Below are 15,145 nucleotides of genomic sequence, written 5' to 3' on the forward strand. Positions count from 1 at the left end.
GGCTGGGAGGAGCGGGGATGGAGCCGGAAGGACCCTAGCCAAGGGCCTGGAGGTCCCTGGGATGCAGGACTGGTTTGGCTGACTGAGCCAGAGGGTAGAGGACCAACACCTCTGCAAAGGTCCGGGAAGAGTGGCCGTTCCCCAAGTGAGGCCAAGAGGGGAGAGGCGGGTGCCGGCGGCCTCTGCAGGAGCCGAGGCCTGGCGGAGGCACATAGGCAGGCGTGCATGCATAGACGCCTGCTGTGCAGGGGCCAGGTTCATGCGCTGCCTGGCCTGCTGCCCTAACCCGGAGTCCACGCCTTTGCTCCCTGCACAGGGTGTACCGGGCTGAGTCCGCGCTCCTACGGAGCACCCAAACTCCACAAATGCTGCCCAGGGATTTCCACAGAGGAAGCATCCAATCTGTAACTCCCCACTTAGCAGCCTGGAAGTCCCCTGAAGGACCCTAGGACTTCTGGGGGCACCACACTCTGGTGTGGGTACCAGTTCCCAGCATGAGTATCTGCCCTCACTCCCTCCCTCTCCAAACAGGGCGATCTGGGGCAGCCTCTTGGATTTGGCTGTAGCTTCTGGAAGGGTGGTCCAGATGTTGGGGCCCTAGATGGCGAGTTCTGGACTAAAACTACCCTCCTCGACATCTCCTTAACAATCAGGAGGATCCTCCCGTGCCTATTTTTACCCCCACACTGACTTCCTCAACCCATTACATTAATGAAGATAAAAAGAGAATTAGTATGTGAGCTGCAAAAGTGTGTAAGGTGGACTCTAAGCCCTAGAGCAGGGGTCCTCAAACTTTTTAAACAGGGGGCCAGTTCACTGTCCCTCAGACCGCTGGAGGGCCGGACTATAGTTTAAAAAGAAAACTATGAACAAATTCCTATGCACACTGCACATATCTTATTTTGAAGTAAAAAAACAAATGTTTTCGGTGGCCCGCCGGCCGTAGTTTGAGGACGGCTGCCCTAGAGAAAGGCCCCCTAGGTTTAGCAACCAAGCCCTTCCCCACAAGTGACTCAGTGGTTTTTGGATCAAGGACAGATACCAATTGTCCCTTTCCATGTCCACTAGCTAGAGCACACCTTCCCCTTTTCCTGCCTTGGCCTCAACAACACAGTCCTATCCAAACATCCCCTACCCAGGCCATGGAAGAGGAGTTTCTTCCCTCCCCCTTCTCTTGGAAATCTGGGTGAATCTGGCTTCGCTCCTATGAAAGGCAGTGTCTCTGTGTGAGGTGACCTGGTGGGAGGGGAGGTGTGTCTAAGGTAAGTGAGGGCCAGGTGTGTTCCTACGTGTATGTGTCTGTGTGAGAACAAGGCCATGTGAGCAATGACAAGGGTCTCCTGTGTGCGAATGTATGTGCATGTGTGAAGGGAGGCTCTCTGAGTTCTGGAAAACCAAAGGACTGGTCTCAACACGTCCACCCCACCAGCCACTGCTGCTCTTGGGGACAGCATGTTGACCTTTTGATTCAGGGGAGCCCATTTCAGGGCAAATTATGATTAAAGGTGAGTCAGTTCTGATTAGTATAGGGTTTCACATGGCTGCCTCACCCTGTTCTGCTGCCTACCTTAACTGGAGGGTCCTTTTCTGTCTGAATCCCTAGTCAGAAGGAAAGGGAAGATGATACCATGAAGCTCCCTCATCCCGTTAGTCATTGAGAGCCAGTCCCCAGTGGCTATCTCAGGAACCCCGTAATATATAGAATCCGAAAGGGCGTTCAGAAAAGACCATGATCCATGGCACAAAATTCATTCAATCATTCATTTGGCAAATATTTTTGAGCACCAGGCACTGTTTTAGTCACTGCAGATACAATAATGAACAAAACAGATGACAAAAATAATGTGTCCTCTCCTTGGAGGAAATCAGATGCCTTAACCTGACTGGCTAGAATGCTTGATGGGCCTCCTTCTCACACCGTGACTTCACCCCTGCCCCTCGTGTCCTGGCCCTGGCACGCTGGAGAGTGGCAGGCCTGTCTGTTCCTGCTCAGAGGAAGCAGGGCTCACCAAAGTTTTTCCTCCCAGAAGAGGTTCTTGGGTGATCAGGAACCCTTGGCTTGTGTCTTCAATGTTCCCCACTCAGCAGAGACCCAGCACGCATGCCCCCTCCTCTCTCTACAGTGCCCTGTGTCCTCTGTGGCTGCGGGATAGGGTTTTACACACAGAAATGTGAGGACACACTGGAGCTGAGACTTGCCTTCCTGCCTTCCGAGGAGACACGGATCGCAAATGCACGGGTTGGTGTTAGTACTGAAGACCCTTAGAAGGAGGAGCACCTCCACAGGGGTTATAAGTGGGAATTTTTGCAGCCCAGGGGGACAGAGGCAAACATGATGACACAAATGGCTTTGGGAGTGGACCTGGCCTAAGGGAGGAAGGCACACGCTCACATTCCCCCAACCTGGCATTCACAGCTCTTAAAACTTCGGAGATCTATGAACCGCTTTCATGTTCTCCAATGCCTCCGTCCTCCCAGCCCCCAGAGGACTGACATCCTAACAGCTAAACGGTACCTTATGTGTGTTTAATAGTTTTCAGTTTACACAGACCTCATTCTAAACCTCTGAGCGCAGCCTGGCAACCCATGTTTTATGACTCTGATTTGGTGGACAAACCAGCAGTTTCAGGAACGTTAAGCAGTTGGCCCACATCCGGTAAGAGGCCGAGTCTGGACTTCTTACAGCTCCTCTGACTTCCATTTTATGGCTTTCGGATATCCATACGAACCTCTTCTGGGCAGTAATAGTAATAATTCCAAACTGTTCATCGTCCAAAGAAGAAACTGTATGATCATGCTAACCCAATGGGAACGCCATGCTTACCATCCTCAAGCTACACTGGATTTGTGCCGAGTGCCCCTGGGACCATGCTGGGAAGATGCTTAACCCGGAGCACATCCATTGTCCTCCAGACCCAGGAGGATCCTGAGAAAACACCTGAGAGCAGGTCGTTGCCATACGGCTCTTCCTAGGGGAACCTGGTGTGCGTTCTGCCTCCGGGGTCCCCAGCTCCATTGTCCACTTAAAGACCCACAAATGGAGATGCAGAGAATCAGCAGTTGGTCATAACAGATTGGAAACCCTGGTTTCCAAAAGCCCCTTTCCAGCCCAGGAAGCAGAAGCCATATTTTCCTGTTGTTAGAGCACCATCTACTGGTCACTTGTGAGCACATCACTGTGAGCTCAGGTACCACTCAGGCACCACACCTCAGAGCCTAGACCAAGGGTGGGCAAACTTTTTGACTCGAGGGCCACAATGGGTTCTTAAACTGGACCGGAGGGCCGGAACAAAAGCATGGATGGAGTGTTTGTGTGAACTAATATAAATTCAAAGTAAACATCATTACATAAAAGGGTACGGTCTTTTTTTTTTCAATAGTTTTATTCATTTCAAACGGGCCGGATCCAGCCCGCAGGCCGTAGTTTGCCCACAGCTGGCCTAGACATTCCTAAAGAAGTGACCTCTTGTCATCTGCCCTCTACCCCCGTTTGAGACGGCTGAGGCCCACACCCCAAATTTCCCCACAATGCAACCAGCACATCTCACAGTGCTTGGAAAGTACAGCCACACACACTGTGCACAAGGTCAAAACACACACACACACACAGTTAAGATAGTACAATCAAATGCTCTACATGCTATCTTTGCAAGCAATTACCTGCAAACTAGAAACCCCGAAGGATCTGAGGAAGCAAGTGAAAAACTTTTCTAGAGTCGTCAAAGCTTTCACCCCTGAGCCCCTCCACACCATGTCCCATGCAAAGTGCAAGCGGGAAGGGAATGGGAGAAGTAGGGAGACTAAGGTATCTACACTCCCTCAGACCAGGTAGGCCACGGGAGCTTGTACTGACAGACAGATGTGAGTGGCAAGGTTGGAGAAGCACGTAGCCTATTTCTACCTCTTCTCAGATCTGTCAGGCTGTGGGCCATCTCCACAGGAGATTTTTCAGCCCATCTCTGAGGAGTCTGCAAGTCTAACCTCACCCAAAAGGCGTGGGCCCCTCCCACCGGCCCCACTCCCTCATCTCACTATACCCTTTATGCCAAAGCTGTCAGAACCCCTTTTGTTCTCTTTTCCCGCTGTTGAGCTTTTCTAAGAAATAGGCTCTGATGCAAAGCTGTGCTCTATGACACATGATGCAGAGAGGACTTGGGAGTGGGTTCTCGAGACAAAGGTTGGCAGGAGACCACGTGCCGGTTCGGAGAGAGCACGGAGCATTACGGCAGCACAGACATCGGGGGCGTCTGGTGGCTCCCGCGGTACCTGACAGCCCTCACTTGGCTGAAAACATGACTTCACCGCCTTATGTAATGCCCAGCTCTGGAACCAGCACTTCTCAAACCTGTGCCTGCGAAACCCCACAGCTCCAACACCCTATCAGCTAAGTATAGATCTGCAATTTTTGTTTTAAATGTTTTAAAAAGCATTCATTTATGACAACTCGGTATTTCCTGGGTGCCAACCGTGGTAATGTCATCGCCTTGCATCTCGGTTGCAGGACTGTGAGGCATCTTGCGTTATCTGAGGCCGAGAGGGTCAAGGACTTGCCCAAGTGCACAGAGGTAGGCAATAGCAGAGCTCGGAATCCTGATAATAAGGGCAGGATTCTTTATGATGTGTGGCCACTATTTACATACTGCATATCAAAATAATGTTCTCCTTGCTCAAGAGTCCCATCAGAGGCATGATCTTGGACCTTGGAGAGGTAAAGAGGTAAAGAATGACCTTGAGACAGTCTCCCCGCGAGTACAATGTCTATGAATGCATACCACCTGTCCCAAAGGGATGTCATGAATATTTAGTTAGTATGTATCATGCTCTTAGGACAGTACCTGGCACACAGTACATGCCATGTACGTGTTTGTGAGATGCATTCCAGCTGTGGTAGCTGTGACCAGACAAGCACCCAGCAAACACTGCGCATCTGGCGGCTTTCTGTTTCTGAAAGCAGACTCCAGAGGTGCAGCCGGGGTGGCTTCAGTGTGTGTGGAGTGGATGGAGAAGCAGAGAAGTGTAAGGGTCTGAGACTTGGTCCAAAAGACAAGTGGGCAAAAGGAAAAGACAAAAAAATATCAGAGACCGGTGTCAGAAGAGCCCAATGACCTTGGTACCTGGGAGAGACGATGTTTGTTTACTTACTCATTAATTCGTAAACCCAGTTACTGAATAATGTGCCAGGTATTGTTCTCAGGGATTGTGAGGCTCGAGGACAAATTAGACACAGAGTCACAGCCTCTAAGAACGTGCAGTTTAAGAGAGGAGAAGGGAAAAAACGCATGCGTCAAGGGCTCTAATCCAAGGCAGAATGTAGTGTGCACCATAAGAGCCCTGGGCAGAATGGGAGGGAGGCCTCCCTCCGCTGGAGGCACCCAGGAGAAGGGAAGTCGCAGTGAGATCCCTTTAAAACAGAGGACACTGCAGGCGAGGGAAGCACTGTGGGGCCTGCGCCCCTAGGCCCTGGAGGTGGGCAAGAGGCACGAGATTGATGAACCAGTCAGCAGTTTTGTTTGCATCTAGGATCACAAAGATTCTAGGATTGCCACTTCAACCCTTTCTTCTCCAAAAGATGAGGTCACTTTTCAGCCTGCACAGAAGTCAAATATGCAAACCCTAGCAGACATGAACCCTTATTGGGAAAGTCAGCCTGGAGGCTCAATGTTTAGCCCTGTTCCTGTGCACCTCAGTTCCCGCTCTCCGGGTCCAGCCTTGCTTCCAGCCAAAGTGAGAAGTGGCAGGACCACTCTGCAGAGCTCCAGCTCCCACTCACTACGGCGGTGAGTGGAGGGTACACTGGCTTCTAAGGTGAGAACCACTGACGGAAGCACCCCCCCCCCTTGGCCTCTTGACTCAGAAAGCAAAATGCAGCCCACACATCGCCAGGCAAGCTCGGCCTGGGTGGGCTCTGGCCGATTCATTCATTCAGGAACCAAAATGAGCCCCTTCCACGTGCCAGCGGTGGTGTCAGGTGCCAGAGCCAAGGGGCAGAGCCCAGGGGAAGAAGGTGCCCGGCTGTATCCTGAACCTGCTGGGCTTGATCCACTCCCCACATTTCACTCTTGAAAACACATTCCTAATCGCAGGAAAGACAGCTCACAGCCGAACAGGAGCCCAGAAGATCCCTAAAGGCCCAGAGAAGAGAAGTGGATTTCACCACACCCACCAGTCTTGCCTCTGACAGGACTCTCAGGCTTGGAATCATCAGCAGACGAAGCCACCACCTGTCGATCACCACACCCTTTCTCTCCCACTCTCTCCTACACTGAGCAGCTGGTGACACCCACCTGGTATAAAATAATCAGCGTGAATAAGGCATTCCCATATGATACGGACTTAAGGCCAGTTTTGAAATGTGCACCCAGCAAGACCATTCGCTGGCTCCGCCCTTCCCCTCCCCAGACATTAAACTTAGACAGCCCCCCCCCCCAGCCACTTCCTATGGTCCCAGCTCTACCCTCCTTTTCCTTGCCCACTCTGCAGCATCCGGTACCAATTACCCCCTCTTTCCCAGAGTTACCCCGCCCCATTGTGTCCCCATCTCCATTCCTCCCAGTTTCTTACTGTTCCCTTCTCTTATTCTTCCTACTTTACTGTGGGAGCACCCCCTGGGTCTGTCCTCAACCTTTTCATCTTCTCTCCCTGACTCCTCTCCCTTTGAGATCCTACCCCCGCTCCAACCACGTCTAGTCTCTAACCCTTACCTTTCATCTCATTTCTAGATCCAAATGCCCAAGAAGTACTAGGTAGCTCCACATGGACTGTCGTCATCACCTCAAACTCAGTGTGTTTAAAAGTGAAGTCACTCTGATTTGTTCAAAGCAAGCTCCCTCTCGTAAAATTATAGTTTCTACTCAGGTGATATCATTCTCCCTGTCGGCCCTTCAACTTCAGTGGTTCCTCTTCACCTTAAAAAAATAGCCCAACTCCTTAGCCTGACAATTCAAGACAAATCAGTTTCCCTTTCCAGCACCATCTCCCCACATGGCATGGTATTAACATGGCCACAGCTGCCATGCCCACTCTGACCTCAACACTCTTGCTCAGAGTGGAGCACCTGATACAGACTGACCCAAGAATATCCTTCCTCCTTTCTGCTTCCCCGGCTCCCTGGCATATTTCAAAGTGTGGTTCGGTTCAATTCCACCTCCTCCATGAAGCCTTCCGTACCTTCTTCAACTCTATGATCACTACCGCCTATAAATTCAGAGCTTCAGTATCATTCCTGTAGTTCCTTGTTTACTCACTATCGTTGTCATGAATCTGACTTCACCAGTTCATTCCTGTCTTAACGTTTTCACTTGTGTGTACCTTGTCTCAACTCCAGTGTAAGCTTCTCAAGAGCAGAGGACATACCTTCCCCTTCGTATAATTACAGAGAGTGCCTGCATTATGTTATTCCCACGGCAGACCCCGCCTAAATACACAGCCAACGAATGAAGGAATGTCTCCTGTAACCCTTGTTGGTGAAATAAAGTTTTGGCATCAACCGGGCAGCTGGTCCCTGGGGGGCAGCCCTCCCCCCAGTACATTCTGGCTCTGATTCAGAGTCTTTGCTGTTGCAGGTGTTTCCAGCTGTTCCTTCCGGGGTGAGTGTTCCTCCTCCCCTTTGTATCAAGAAAGGATGCTGAGCTCTCTCGTGGGAGAGCAGATGATTCTAACTTGGGGAACTTTTCTAGCACCATAACCGCCCCACCCTCATTTTATCAACCACTACATTACTGGGTCCATAGTTCAATCTCTTACGGGGAGTATCTCTTGCTGTGGTTGAAATAAGATTTGGGGACTCAGTTAGTAAAAAGAGATATTCAGACCCCACTTAAAGAATGTTTTCAGATCCCTTTCCACAGAAAATTAAAGAAGAATGAAATTCTGCTTCAAAAAAAAAAATCTCCTACAGTCTTCATCAGTTCTATCTCTTCTCTCTACAAAACAATTAACATCCTCTTACCTCTTTCCCCCAGGAAAAATTACATGTGAGAGGGACACATCCTTTTGCCTGTATGCAAAGATGCGCTGGATTCTGATCAGATCTCAAGCTCTGCAGCCAAGTGAACAAACATGTGCAACTAATCCTCCTGGGCTGCTGGGACCTCTCAGCTAGATTTAACATGGTACACATTCCGACATGAAGAACCACACGCTCTTTCGAAGATTTCTAAATATTCCTAATGAGCCATTTAAACATGGGAATGGTGCGAATGTAATTTTCAATCCAAACAATTTCTGAAATACTCAACCCCTTGGAAACACACACATACACACACACACAACAACAACAACATGTGAGTGTGTTCCTTATAGACTTGTTGTTTGGTTTCTGTTTTGGGGTGCTTTTTGGCTTTTTTTTTTTTCATAATCACTCTTATCGCTTAGTCACATTCTCCAAAATAATTCTGCCGATGTAAAGTGGCCAAGTATTAATATAATATCCAAAAGCTTCCTGCGATGCTATTTTCCCTTTGTGGAAATAATCAGGACTATGAAAACAAAGAGAAAAATGGTCAGGCGTCAAACAAGAATAATTACACAGAAACGTACAAGCCATTGGGTTAATAATATTAACTGTAATGGGTATTAAATACTATTACCTGCAAGGCACTGTGCTAAGCCCTTTCCTTATTTCTCAGAATAATCCTATGTGGTAGGTACCATTATAATCTCCGTTTTACAGATGAGAAGAGCAAAACTGAGAGAGACTAGATCAATCCCTTAAGGTCAGAGAGGCGGTGGATGACAGGAGGAAGCTACCCTTAGGTCTGTCTATTTCACTCCAAAACCCTTTCTCTTCACCACCACACTGCCGGCCTCTCACTGACGTCATTACCGGAGATTGGTGTTAATCACTGTATTTCATGATGATCCTACAATTCCAAGAGGCGAGAAAATGTCCAGACACTAATGGCAGGTCAGCAAGGGTCTCAGAATGGTGAGTCATTTGAGAGGGGGTAGGGGTGAGGGGGACAGGGTGGGGAACCTTTTTCCTGCCAAGGGCCGTTTGGATATTTACAACATCATTCAAGGGCCATACAAAATCAGCAACTTAAAAATGAGCCTGCTGTATTTGGTCAAACATTTAAAGAATTCACCCCTCATGCCTTGGCAGGGCCAGAACAAATGATTTTTTGGGACTTATACGGCCCACGGGCCAGATGTGCCCCACTTCTGATTAGAGTGTGAGACAAGACAGGAGGCTCGCACCTCAGTCCTGGCTGCGTTTATTACCCCAGGTGCAAAAATGACAACAGTGATGTCTGTCCTCCCAGTGACAGCCTTCTGAGAGAGCAGCGGTGACAGCAGTCTCCAGCCTGCTCACTGTATTCAGGTGCATGTGGTGTGAGTCCTGCCCGGGCAGCCTGTGCTGCTACCGGCCTGCAGGCGGCGCCCCACAGCAGTGCGAGCCGGGCCAAAAGAGCCCAGTCCAACTCTAAACACCCGTGAAGCTCTTCAAAAATGTTTCCAATCCCAGAGGGTATCCTCTGGCGCACCACTTATTCACGATGGGCTTGGTTTTACACACCATTCCACTCGGTTTCCAGTGAATGGCCAGATCTGCCCCAAATGCCCCGCTCCCTGAGCGGGTGGCTCAGTCTCAGGGGCTGTCTGGGAGAGCTGTCAGCCAAACACTGGAGGGGTCAACAGTGGAGAAGGGAGGAGGGTGCAGAGGTGATGGTCAGCGGCAGACAAGGAGGGCCCAAGCAGATCCAAGGTGGCGCTGTTCCTGCCAGTCAGGAAAATCGATCCTGGCCGTTAGGTCTGGCTTTAATCGCGCCCCCCACCACCACCGAAACTTTCTACTGCCAACGCGCACCATTAAAGGATCCGGCAAATGTAAATCCTCCTGCCTCTCCACTTGTTTTCCTGCCTGCACTCCAGCAGGTAAGACACCCACAGACTCCCAGTGCTCCGGGCTGTAGAATTCACAGGAGTCTCTAATGTTCGGGTTATTTTTACACTTCCCGGCCACTCTGCCTCCCGACGAACAGCAGGCCTGCCATTTAGAACAGTGTTTAACCCACACTCCACCTGCGTTCAAACTTTGGCTTTTTGTGTTACGAGAAAAGAAGCTATACTTCAAGTGTGTGCAGGGGCGCGTGCACACACACACGCACACACACGTCTAAAAACTGAAGACAGTCACCGGCTCCCTGGGGTGAAAGACCAGCCTCCAGAACGATGTTGAGACTGCTGAGATGGTGTGTGTGCAAATGCTGTGTAAATGCTGGGTGTCACCCCACGTGGGGGGTGTCACTGTCATACTGGCAGGGACAGACATCAGCCATGGTAGGTGACGTCGAAAAACGGCGTTCTATTTCCAAAGGGAGTAGCCATCACGGCCTGCAAAGCCCTTCCCTTGCCCAGAGCGCCAGACGGCAGCTGGCTAAGGGGTGTTAGGTTATAATTTTCTTCACATTAGTTACTTTTTTTAAAGAAATTCTGAAAACAATTCAATGGAAAGCGACTGAACAGAAGAATGATAGAAGTTTTAAAGCAGAAACAATAACTAACATGTGTTGAGGGCCTAACTTATAAGCCCTGCGTATGTATTACCTTGTTTGATCTGCACAAGAATCCTCTGAGGTTGGATTATTTCGCAACTGAGACCAGAGAAACGCAGTCCCTCTATTGAGACCACACTGCTAGTAAGCGGCAGAGCTAGACGGGGCACCTGGGCCTGTCTGATGCCAGAAGCTACCTGCTACCACCACACCTCAGTGCAAGGGACAAGCCGAAGAAGTGAGGGGCCTGGACCCCGAGGCTGGACAAGGATGGATTCAAGGGGCCCACGGTGCAAGAGCTGAGGGCCACACTCAGGAGTCAAGCAGTGGGCACAAAGCCTGCTTCCCGGCCAGAAGGGCAGACATGCAAAGTGTGTTTACCTGGACACTACTCTATGGGTTTTTCATGAGCCCCGAATGCCCACACAGCCACTCAACCATCCAGGCTACAGAGAACAGGAAGGCACAGACAAAATCACAGGCAGTCCCCACACATCTTCCCTTGGTGGTCCACCTCTCAGGGGCTCAGGCTAGATCAGTGATGGCGAACCTATGGCACGCGTGTCAGAGGTGACACGCGAACTCACTTTTTTGGTTGATTTTTCTTTGTTAAATGGCATTTAAATATATAAAATAAATATCAAAAATATTAGTCTTTGTTTTACTATGGTTGCAAATATCAAAAAATTTCTATATGTGACACGGCACCAGAGTTAAGTTAGGGTTTTTCAAAATGCTGACACGTCAAGCTCAAAAGGTTTGCCATCACTGGACTAGGTGGCTCCTATAACGCTGTTGCTGCCCCAGTGCCCCAAGAAGCCATTGTAAAATGAACCACACGGCGTTCTCTCGCAGCAAACCTTCTAACCACAACTCCTAACACACGAGGGATGACTCACGCCTCCTCCTCCCTCTCCCCCTCTCCCTCTCCCTCTGGCTGAGGCACCAAGAAGTGATAAAATGATCAGGTGGCTCACCATTTTCGTGGCTAAATACATTCCAAGGGATTTTTAAAACCCGAGTCTGTTTCCCTGGAGGCTATTAGGGTGTGTACACATTCTGTTGCATGGGGGACTCAGCATGAATTGGCTTTTTGCCCCCACCCAACCCCCTCAGGAGCGTTTCCAGTCTAGTGCTCTCCCACCTCCCTAACCACTCCTTCATCTTCTCCTTTTCTCCTCCCACCTCCTAAACGTGAATTCCGCAGAGCCTGTGTCCTACCTTCTCTGTGGATACACCCTCTCTCGGTGATCTCATCCATCTGATGGCTTCAACTAAAACTAAAACCTGGAAGACGCCCAAATCTTTGTCTCCGGCCCTGTTCTTTTTAAAGTCTGGCACCGCATTCACAATGGCTGCTGGTTACCCGCCACCTGGACAGCCAGAAAGCACTGTGCACCAATCAGCTGGGGTAAGAACACACTACTTTCCCTCCACGCCAGTCTCCCCCAGGTCTGTAACTGGGCAGCATCACAGACTCCCCTAACTCAGGGGCCAAACTCTGGGGGCATCTTTGATTCTTCCCCCTGTGCGCCTCCTACACCAACCATTCCCCAAGTCCTGTCACTTTTTCCTCTCTCTCTGGTCCGCTTTCATAGTCTCTCTTTCCTTCCCATTTACACCACCACCTCTCAAGGTCAGAACTTCATACCTCCTCCTCAGAGGATGAGAAGAGCCTTCTACGCCATATTCCTCTTCCAGGTTCTAGCACAACAACTCATTGTACAACCCAACTGTGACCCTATCCCCACCCTCCGTGCAATTAACTTAAGAGCGTGTTCAATGTTGTATCCCCAAGCCTGTCTGGTGTCTGGTAAAAAGTCACTAAACAACTTTATTTATTGAATGAATGAACAGATGAGTTTTCTAGTGCCTGTCAAACATGACTATGGGATCCTGAGCACTTACAATCATAGGGCTGAAAACAAACTTAAATGTCATCCAACCTAAGTCCATATCTAAGGGAGCAGGACTGATACTCCCACCACCCATTTGTGTCATCAGCAATACCTCCTACTCTGCAGCACACACTGTCTGCTCCAGCGAAGCGGGCCTGCTCACCACTCCACACATACACCTGAACTACCCCTCCTGCAGATCATATCTCATTTTCTTTCTCCCTTCCCGCCCCCTTTTTCCATATCCACTGTCAAAAAATTAGACTTACAAGCCCAGTTGATACAGTATCTCATCTATGAAGTATTTTGTGCTCATAGAACAAACACGATCTCTCGCTTCTCTGAAAATCTCTGGCACCTCATGTCCCCTGCCTCAGATGCTATGGGGTGTGGATCACTTCTCCCCAACTACACTGCAAGGGGCTTGACGTAGTCACCCTTGCCTTCTCCATAGCAATTAATGCACTGCCTTATGCATTGTGGGTACTGAATACGTGTTTGTTGAATGAATTAATTAGTGCATTAATAAATGAATGGTAACTCTATGAAAAGCCACGTGGACACAAACAGGACAAGGACTTCTTAGAATCAGTGCCATGTTGGGAAGGTTGTATGAAAAGGCTAGAAGTGCCTGGAATAGAGACAGTCTGTTCAGCTCAAGGAACATCATCCTCAACTCTCACCTCACAGGTACAAGTGCAACTTGCAGACATGACATGACAGAATAAGTGACGTGGTGTGTAGAGGCAAACACCGTGGTCACTGTGAGCCTGCCAAGCGCACAGCATTTTGGGATCAAGGTTTTGTTCTTGGGTAGGAAACCGGGCAGGGAATGTTTTTACTTCACTTCATTTGCTTCTCTTTCTATAGACATGAAGTGGGTTGACGTGGTCCTTGGTAGATGGGTAATTTGAGTATAGAGCTCACTTAATCTAGCCACACACAGATCAACCTCCTCTTCTAACCCCTTCATTTTATGAAAGAGGAAAGACACGGAGAGCAGTGTTTCCCACCGCAGCATTATTTTGAGTCAGATATTCCTTTGTCCTGGGGGACTGTCCTGGGCATTATTTAGCAGCGTTCCTGGCCTCTTAACAACACTTGATACCAGAGGCACACCCCCACCCCCAGTTATAACAATCAAAAATGTTTGCAGACATTGCCAAATATCCCGTGGGGGGCAAAACTGTCCCTGGTTGAGACCACCAGTGTAGAGTAGTTGAGTTGTTCAGGATCACCCTACTCATCCATCATTGCTTGAGATGCCGCAGCTCCCAGAGGGATGCCCCTGCCACCGGTCACTGCCTTCCCCTTCTCTCCCTCCCATTCTGTGAGTCACAGCCTCTGGGGCCTGAGGTGAACTCAGGGCTGTGCCTCTGGTTTCCTGGAAGCCTCACAGCCCTACAGGGGCTCCACACCTCAATATAAGAAAAGACATATTCTTAGCAGAGACTGAAGGGAGAACTCCAGCTGAAAACACATGCGTGATCACAGTCCAACGCCATCTACTGAAGGCTTAGCAACTGAATCTCCAACAATTAGCATTTCTTCTGATAATCTGGGGACTAAGAAATATGGATACAAGGCCCCATGAGAATTGGCTTTTTCCCTCAAATTGGCTTTGTCTTCAGTGAAAATTTCTACACTCATGTTCGCAACTCAACCCTTTACACCCTCACCCCTGCTGCTCCTTTCATTTGCTGCCCCTTCTAATTTTTAGAGCTTCAGTCCTCCAACTTCTCCTGTCACCAACACCCTGAGTGGTCCCCACTGGGCTTCTAGAGTTCATCTTCACTAGAGCTTGAGAGTCATCTCACAGCTTCCAGATTCTTGTCTTGCATCTCCTAAAAAGACTCAATCATGTCAGACAAGATATTTTTAGAAGCTGCCAGTAAAGACGTATCCATGATCGCTTTTCTAAGTGAACTGCCATTAGCTAAGCGCTCGTGTACCATCTGAGGAGGCAGAAAGTAATTGCCCGTTAATGCACTTGTTTTTCTCCCCCACTTCCATTCTGAAACTTCCCCCTACGCTCAGTCCGGCACCCTGACTAAACTCTCCATTAGGAACATCACTTTATGAAGTCTTGGGGGACCCTGGGTGTCCCCCCAGGAAATATCTTATGCTTTCCTTGTTTAGAGCATTCTCTTGGTAAAAGTCATTTAAGGATCCAGCACTAGCAAGATGACAAAATAAGAGAAACCACTTGCTACAAATTTCTAGAACACTAAAGTACAAGAATATATTTTTCCACATATTTTAAGATGTGTTGCTGAACTTGCAAAATAAAAAAAGGAAATTCCTAGGAGGAAATGAGAGGCATAGAACTGAGCATGTGAACCAAAACTACAGCTGTCCCAGGGGCAGCGATCAGTCCTGGTAACAAGAGGATGCATTGGGTGGGTTCTAACCCCCCTTCAGGATCAAGGGGGAAGGTTTTAAGAGCAGGTGAGAACAGAAGCAGAGACCAAAACTCTGCATTAACCTGGGGCACTTGAAGAAGTACCCCTCAGTTAGCAATGAACTGCAGAAAAAGGAGAAAACCCCTATCTCTGCGGGCAGGAGAAAAGCCAGACCCTGAGACATCAAAATCCCAGATTGTATGTGACATGGATTTACGAGCTATATTAACACTACATATGCAGGAGGGTTCAGGAATTCTTAGGCCAAATAATAATAATGATGATGATAGATAGATAGATAGATAGATAGATAACTGTCTTAGTAACTATCCTGGGTCAAGAAAGAGAA

At 49.0% G+C, this 15,145-nt stretch overlaps 1 protein-coding gene across 1 annotated transcript in view; it reads right to left on the bottom strand.

Moving 5' to 3' along the window:
* CACNA1E (calcium voltage-gated channel subunit alpha1 E) overlaps nt 1-15,145 on the bottom strand; it is a 435,061-nt gene that overhangs the window by 292,555 nt on the left and 127,361 nt on the right. The gene's annotated exons all lie outside the window — the stretch shown is intronic.

Source organism: Myotis davidii, unplaced genomic scaffold (genome assembly GCF_000327345.1).
Source record: "Myotis davidii unplaced genomic scaffold, ASM32734v1 scaffold591, whole genome shotgun sequence".
Taxonomy (NCBI): Eukaryota; Metazoa; Chordata; class Mammalia; order Chiroptera; family Vespertilionidae; genus Myotis; species Myotis davidii.